This window comes from Silene latifolia, chromosome Y (assembly GCF_048544455.1).
Source record: "Silene latifolia isolate original U9 population chromosome Y, ASM4854445v1, whole genome shotgun sequence".
NCBI lineage: Eukaryota > Viridiplantae > Streptophyta > Magnoliopsida > Caryophyllales > Caryophyllaceae > Silene > Silene latifolia.
Window position 1 is genome coordinate 34790379 of NC_133538.1, and position 7757 is coordinate 34798135.

The following is a 7757-nucleotide window of genomic DNA, read 5'->3' on the forward strand; positions in this document are numbered from 1 at the left end:
ATGTGTTTGATTGGATGTGACCCGACGACATCGCTCCGCATCAAAAAATGGCGCCGTTGCCGGGGACGGTGTTTGTTTGACTTAGATTTCCTTTTTGTTATTAGTTGTGTCTTTCTTCGCCTTGAGGAAGTAAAACTCCTCAAGGTTTGTTCTAATTGTTTTTAGAGTTGTTTGATATTTTGCATGTCTAGAAGGTTACAAAGTGATTTGTTACCTTTTGACCGTGAAATCGAAAGAACCTTGACGAATAATAGGAGAGTTGTTAGGAGGAATTTGAGAGGTGTTAGTGAAGTTGTTCAACCCACTAGTGAGTTTGTCAATCCTTTCGCAATAGAAGGAGAAGAAAACCCATTACACAATACCCCACAAAATCCACCTACAATGCCAAAATTCTCGTCACACTCCGTACCCACCGAGGAGAATCTACCAAATGGTACTCCTACACCGCAACATCTCACCGGAAATTTTATTGCCAAGTCCGCCTTCATCCAACTAGTTGAGAGGAGCCAATTTGGGGGGATGCCTAGTGAGGACCCTCATTCTCATATGGAAACCTTTTGCGATTATTGTGATGCTATCTCTCAAACGGGCGTGACTCAAGACCAAATTAGATGGGTCTTATTTCCTTTTTCCTTAATCGGCACCGCAAAGCAATGGTTGAAGGGCCTTGATAAGGCCACCCTTGGAATAGATTCTTTTAAGAAGTTGGCTCTAGCTTTCTACAAAAAATTCTACCCACCGGAAAAGACCAACATGCTAAGAGCTCAAATTACGGGTTTTAAGCAAAGGGATGAAGAGTCTTTGTATGAAGCTTGGGAGCGGTTCAAGGGAATTTGTCGCTCATGTCCTCACCATGGACTTAGCGAATGGTTTTTGGTGCAACAATTTTGGAATGGTTTATATGAAGATTCTAGGAACATTCTCAATATGGGATCAAATGGAATGTTCACCGAAGTTGATGACAATCAAACATGGAACAAGATTGAGGAAATGGCGGTCCATAACTCACAATATAGTAGACCTCGCAAGGCTACTAGAGGAGGAAATCATGAAGTGGACTCCGTTACTCAATTGGGTGCTCAACTTAGTGCTCACATTGACACAATCAACTTGAAGTTTGAACAAGCTATGGCTAGACTTGAGGAAAACTCAAAACCATCGAAGCATCATGTTAATGCCATGACGGCATCCTCATCAATCCCAAGTGGGATATGTGAGAATTGTGGAACTTTGGGTCATGACCAAAATGAATGTAGGGGAACAAATGAACAAGTGAATGCTTTCCAAGCATACAAGAGTGGTACCCCTTATTCCAACTTTTACAATGAAAACACCAAATTCCATCCAAATCTCTCATACAAAAGCCAAAATGTTCAAAACCCTCAAACAACATACACTCCACCACCCATGAGAAACCAAAATCAAAGACCCTTTTACAATCAAAACCAAGGTTACCAAAATCAAAATCCATACAATCACCAAAATGACCAAGGTTTTGATGTCCAAAAAGCGGTCCTCCAAATGCAAAAGAACCAACAAGAATTTTTCACTCAAATGCAAAAAGATAGCCAAGCAAAAGAAACCACCATCAACAACATTCTAGCTCACACCAAGATGTTGGAAACACAATTGACTCAACTAGCATCTTCAAGCTCACAAAGACAAAAGGGGCAATTACCACCTCTAAGTAATCCCCTTAGACATGAAACGGTTAGTGCCATTCACTTGAGAAGTGGTACAAGGTATGAAGCACCGAAGAAGCAAGTTGAGGATGAAGTTGTGGAAGCTAGTGAAAAGGAAGAAATTGTGCAAAACTCCAAAGATGGAGAATCATCAAAAGAAGAAAGTTCAAAGAAAAATGAAGACAAGGCCAAAGAGAAGGAGCCCATTGTGATTAGACTTCCTTTTCCAAGTCGTCAAGCCAAGCCCAAATTTGATGATCAACTTGGAAAATTCATGGAAATTGTGAAGAATTTAGAAGTCTCAATTCCTTTCACGGAATTAATCAATCACGTTCCGGCCTATGCAAAGTACATGAAAGATATCCTCACAAAGAAGAAGTCGATCCGGAAACTTGAGACTATCGCCTTCACTAAGGTGAGTAGTGCAATACTTCAAGGGAGTTCACCTCCAAAGTTAAAGGATCCGGGAAGCTTCTCAATACCGTGTACCATTGGCGACACGACGATCAACAAAGCCTTATGTGATCTAGGGGCTAGTGTGAGTGTCATGCCATACTCGGTAAGTAAAAGGTTGGGGATGGGAGAGCTTAAATGCACCAACATCACACTCCAAATGGCCGATAGATCGACGAAGACACCGTTAGGGATATGGGAAGATGTCCCCGTGCGAATTGGGAAGTTTTTCATCCCGGTGGACTTTGTCATTGTTGATATGGAGGAAGATTCCAACATTCCAATCATCCTAGGAAGACCTTTCCTACACACCGTCGGTGCGGTGATTGATGTGAAACATGGTGAGCTCACTCTAGAAGTGGGAGATGAAAGCATAACTTTTAATCTTGACAAGACCATGAGAGCTCCTCATTTGCATGAGCCATGTTTCATGATTGATCATTATAGCCGAAAAGATGAAAGGAAGAAATCGGAACTCCAATGGAAGAAGAAAATTGAAGATGCTCCATTCAAAGAGCAAGTAAATTGTGACAAGGAGAGCTTGCAAAGCTCATCAAAATCAACCAAGGAAGAAGAAGATGGCCTCATTGGCCAAGAGAAGAAATTGGGAGAGTTGTCTCCATCTAAGCAAGAGATTTTCAATGATCAACTCAATGAAGTTTGTGGTCTTTGGGACGACGAGTTTGAATGGATTTTTAATCCCTACATCGGACATGCCATCGATCATGATCAACAACAAGGGCCACGGTCTATTGAGGACCTCTACCATAATAATGAACAAGCTTTTGATTACTTCTTCAAGGTGTTGAGCAACATCAACAACACCTTGAACATGCCCCCTTGACATCTCATCAAGAATGAGAGTTTGGTGGAGTCCTCCCTAAACCACCACTTGTAAATATTTATAACTCCCTAACTTACATTTCAATTCTTGTATTGCATGTTTGTCATCTTTGGATTTTTATTTACTTTGATCAAAATAATTGTCATGTAAGAGAGAAGTGAGGGAGGGACTAACAATTTCAATTGATGTGTAGTGCTTTACCTTAGTGTGGGGATGGCAATTGCCTAGGCTATCCATGCCTTAGTAGTGCCCCCACAATGAAGAACACAAGACTTGAAGAAAGAATGGAAGAATGATAAAGGGAATGCGCTGTGCACGGGTGGAACTGAATCTGTGTACATAGGGGAAGAATCCGAGCGGATTCCCAAAAATCCGCCCGTCTTATGCAATCCGAGCATCCTGCAGAAAAGATGCCCGTCCTGAACTGAGCTGAATTTTGAATTTTCTTGACTGTTAAAGAATCCGAGCGGATTCCCAAGAATCCGCCCGTCTCGAAAAATCCGTCCGTCCAGGGAGAAAGACGTCCGTCTTTGCAACTGAGGAAAACAAGCAAATTTCTCTGGATAGAAATCCGTCCGTCCTTGAGGAAATCCGCCCGTCCCGTGTTCAAAAGAATCCGAGCGGATTGTACCAAATCCGCCCGTCTTTAGGCGAGTTTTTGCAAAGGTAGAAGAAGCAGAATCCGCACGGATTGAGCCTAATCCGCACGGATTGGCCCTGCAGTTTTGAAAATTTCGGCCTCTTTATAACCCCTCCCACCTTCATTCATTCATTCATTCATTCATTCATAAACACTACCCACAACGTCAAAACCCTCATCCTCTCCATCATAAAAACAAAAACCCTCAACAACATTCACCAAAATCAAATCAAACCATCCTTCCAACAACAAATTAATCACTCCTTCTTCAACAAAAATCAAAACCAAGAACAAAATCTTCAACCTTTGAGTCGATTTTTGTTTTCATAAAGGCAAAGCCTTTCACCTTCAAATCGATTTGGGCATACTACAAATTGAATATTTTTCACTCTTTTCTTGGTTAGTTCATCAATGGCAAGGACTAAGGGTGCAACAAAGGCAACAAAGGCACCAAAGGCTAAGGCACTCTCACAAAGGCAAAAGGCTCTTCAAACAAAGAAAGCTTTGGCTATGGTGGTGGCAACACCAAACTTGGAAGTGCAACAACAACAACAACCTTCTATGGGACCATCAACATCTTCTACTCCGGTAATTAATCAACTTTTGCATTATCCGGAGGTAACTTTTATTTCCGATACCCATAGAAATACCTTTGTCAAGTTTGCTATGAAATCAATTCAATCCACCAAATTCATATGTGAAGATACCTTGGAAAAATTGGGTGTTCTTGAACAAACAAAAGCCTTTTTCAAAGCCATGGGGTTGAAGAAATTGTTTGAAACAAAGGAATTGACATACCCCTCCCTTGTCTTGGAATTTTTAAGTTCTTTGAAAGTCACCAAAGTTGAGAATAGAGAAAATCTCGAGTTTCGTCTAGCTAATGTTAGTAGACGCATTACCTTTACGGAATTAGGTGAAATTTTGGGTCTTAGTGATGAATCGAGTTATCTTAAGCATTATGGAAAGTATGACCTCGAGCCTCTTTGGGAGGCAATCTCCGGGAAGAAATTTGAGGATTTTCATGCATGTCGTGCTCTTTTGGTCCATCATCCGGGCATAAGAGTATGGCACAAGGTTGTGGGAAATACCATAATTGCTAGGAAAGACACCAATCATTTCACAAGACTTGATTTTATTCTCCTTGAATCGGCTTTGAATATTGGAAGAATTCATACCAAGCCTTACAATTCTTTGAGGCTATTGGTTGATAGATGGCTCAATGTTGATAGTGGGAAGAAGGGCACGACCGTTATTGTCAATGGCGGCCTAGTCACGGTCCTAGCTAAGCACTTTGATCCTAATTTCAATAAGGATAAGAAGTATAAAGCAAAGGAAGGTGGCCATCTTATTGATATGCATATTATGATTCACAAGTTCAAGTGGGTTGCTCAAAACCCCCTTGACACTAAGTATGGATGGCTAACTAGTGAAGCTAGATCGTTCACCTTGCCCTCGGAGATTTGTCGCCTAAGCGTCCACCGGACCAATTATCTACTTCCCCTTTCCGAAGAAGCCGAGTATATCATTCAACAACAAAAGGGTGATCTTGAAACCCCCTCCTCTTCCATTGTCATACCACCTTACCCCTTTAAGTATGAAGAGTTCAAACCGGAAGGAATTGAAATTGGGAAAGACTATGTGACTCTTCTCATGCAAGCAATGCACAAGCAAGCCTATGAAGATCGGAAAAATGCTTATTTGGCTCAATATCCACCTCTCCTACATTTAGCTAGGCAAGGACTCCTTGATCCATCTTGTCCTTTGCCTAGTTGGGCGGATAAAGAAGTCTTTTTTCCGGGTGCATCTAGGGTCGTTGTGGGAGACAATGAGGTTGTTGGAAATGATGAAGAAGTTGATGATAATATTGAGGAAGAAGCAAGTGAAGAAGAAAGGGATGGTGAAGATGATGAAGATAAAGATGAGGAAGAAAGTGAAGAAGCAAATGACAAGGAAAGTGGCAATGTGACCACTTCTCATGAGGGAAGTGGTGATGATGATAGCATGATGGAAGACTAGCAAGCCTTGGAGACTCCTACACTCCCATGGTTTGTCTATATCTCTTTGTATTTTATTTCATTTTGATCATTGTTGGTTTAGTCCTAGCAACATCAAAGGACTCACACCTCGGTACCATTGAGGTGTTCTTATTTTATTGTTCCCATTTGTAAAATCCAAAATGACAAATTAGTTTCATGCATAGCATAGTGTGTGCATGAACTATACCCATCCTTTGACATTAGCAATAGTGTCTCACTCGGTTTGGGGAAGTTAAAGCATACGCAACGGGAGGTAATCTAAATTATCCTCTCCGTCATAACAAAAACCATGCATCATGTAGTATAGCTTAGTATAGATTGCATTTAGTATAGAAATCATGCATCATCTTTGCATAATTTCCATCATTTTGGCCATTGAGGACAATGCCCATATTAGTGTGGGGATGGGAATTCTAACATTTAACTCTTATTCAAAAAAACCCATAAAAATTGAAAAATCTCAAAAATCATAAAAATTGAAAAAATTGAAAACCCAAAAACAAGTTCATTTCCTTTGTGTATATTGTCTTGTATATATTGTGTTTGTTTTATCCTTGTTCACATTGATTGACTACGCCACATCCGAGACATGAGGATATTGAAGACCGCATGGTATGATCTTTCCAATCTCCTTTTTCCTCTTTATGTTAATGACTATGTGGCTTTATTTTGATTGATGCGGTATAACAATGTGAATCTAGGACTTGCATTTAGATTATATGTCATATTAGTTGGTAGAATCATATGCATTAGGATGTTTATATGTTAGTTGCATCATGGCATGTAGTTTGCATGTTAGAAAATTTTGCGAAACCGTCTATTTGGGAAGCTTGACAAATGTATATAGGCCCTAGTAGATGCTTTTTCTTCTTAAGACTTTGCTTGTTAGAATGCTTGTAAAACACCCTAGAATGTGTCATGCTAGTATCCTTTGACCCATGGTTTAAGGCCGAGTCAAGAGTACCTTGTGGTGTGATAACTCCTTGGCTACCGTTTATTCCAAGGTGACCCTTGAAACCATGCACCCATACATCCATCATCCATGTTCTACCACATTTTTGTCAACAAAAGGAATGGGCACAAAAAGAAATCAATTTGAGTTCAATGAAATGAAAAGTGAAAGAAAGTTTGCAAAAATGCATCAAATGAAAAGAGGAGCAAAAATAGAACTCCTAAGCTTCAAATACAAGGCACCCTCGTTACTAATTGGGGTGACTTTGAAAATGTTCAAAAAGAAATGCAAAAAAAAGTTGTCAAGTATTGAAATGCCAAAAATCAAAAAGAAATGGCAAAGAAAGTGTTCTCAAATGTCAAATGCCACAAGAAATTGGGGGGAAAAACAAAAACAAAAGCAAACTCCCAAAAGTGAAACTCAAATATCTATTGATCCCTTTATCATTCGTATCCATTTTTGTGCATGATAGAGAGGGGACGACCCTTCTTCTTGTCTAGGCAAGAGGGGCAATTCCGCGATCCTCCAGTGTTTCTAACACCATAGGGAGTCTACTATTGACAAAAGCATTTAACGATTGAGGACAAAGGTACCCTAGCTTGACACAACTTGGGGGTGATTTATTGGTATCCTTCTAGGCTTAGTGGTTTGAACAAATTGCATCTATGAAGGATTGTGTACCCTTGAATTGCTTCCCTTGTAGATAATTCCCGCCACTTGATGAGGGAGTGGCTATTCTTTTTGTAGATGCATCCATTATGTGTTTTTGTGTGCTTAATGTTTGGATGTGTCGCCATTTTGGCAAGACCCACCTTGCCTTGCAAGAAGGCATCCTACCTCATGGTTGTCTTGTTGTGAGTTGAAGGGGCGGAGTGAGACCCGCTAATTGTCTCATATCGGCTATATTATTAGGATAGGTTAGTATTGGTCCTAGTCTTTGTCACCTCTTTACTCGGGACGAGCAAAGGTTCGGTTTGGGGATATTTGATGTGACCATAATCGGCGCATATTTAGCCCCCAAATTAGCCTTATTTCCATGCTTTTCAGTGCTTATTTGGGTCATTTCTTATCTTTAGTTCTTTGTTTTGCATATTCTTTGAGATTTTGATCCCTTGGTAGGAAAGGAGTAAGAATCTTGCATTTTCATGGC

General features: G+C 40.4%; 1 non-coding gene across 1 annotated transcript; it reads right to left on the reverse strand.

The window, feature by feature from the left end:
- Nucleotides 1–753: 753 nt before the first annotated feature.
- LOC141637112 (small nucleolar RNA R71) lies at nt 754–860 on the reverse strand. Its single transcript, XR_012541674.1, has one exon. It is a non-coding gene; the product is annotated as a small nucleolar RNA R71 (small nucleolar RNA).
- Nucleotides 861–7757: the final 6897 nt, after the last annotated feature.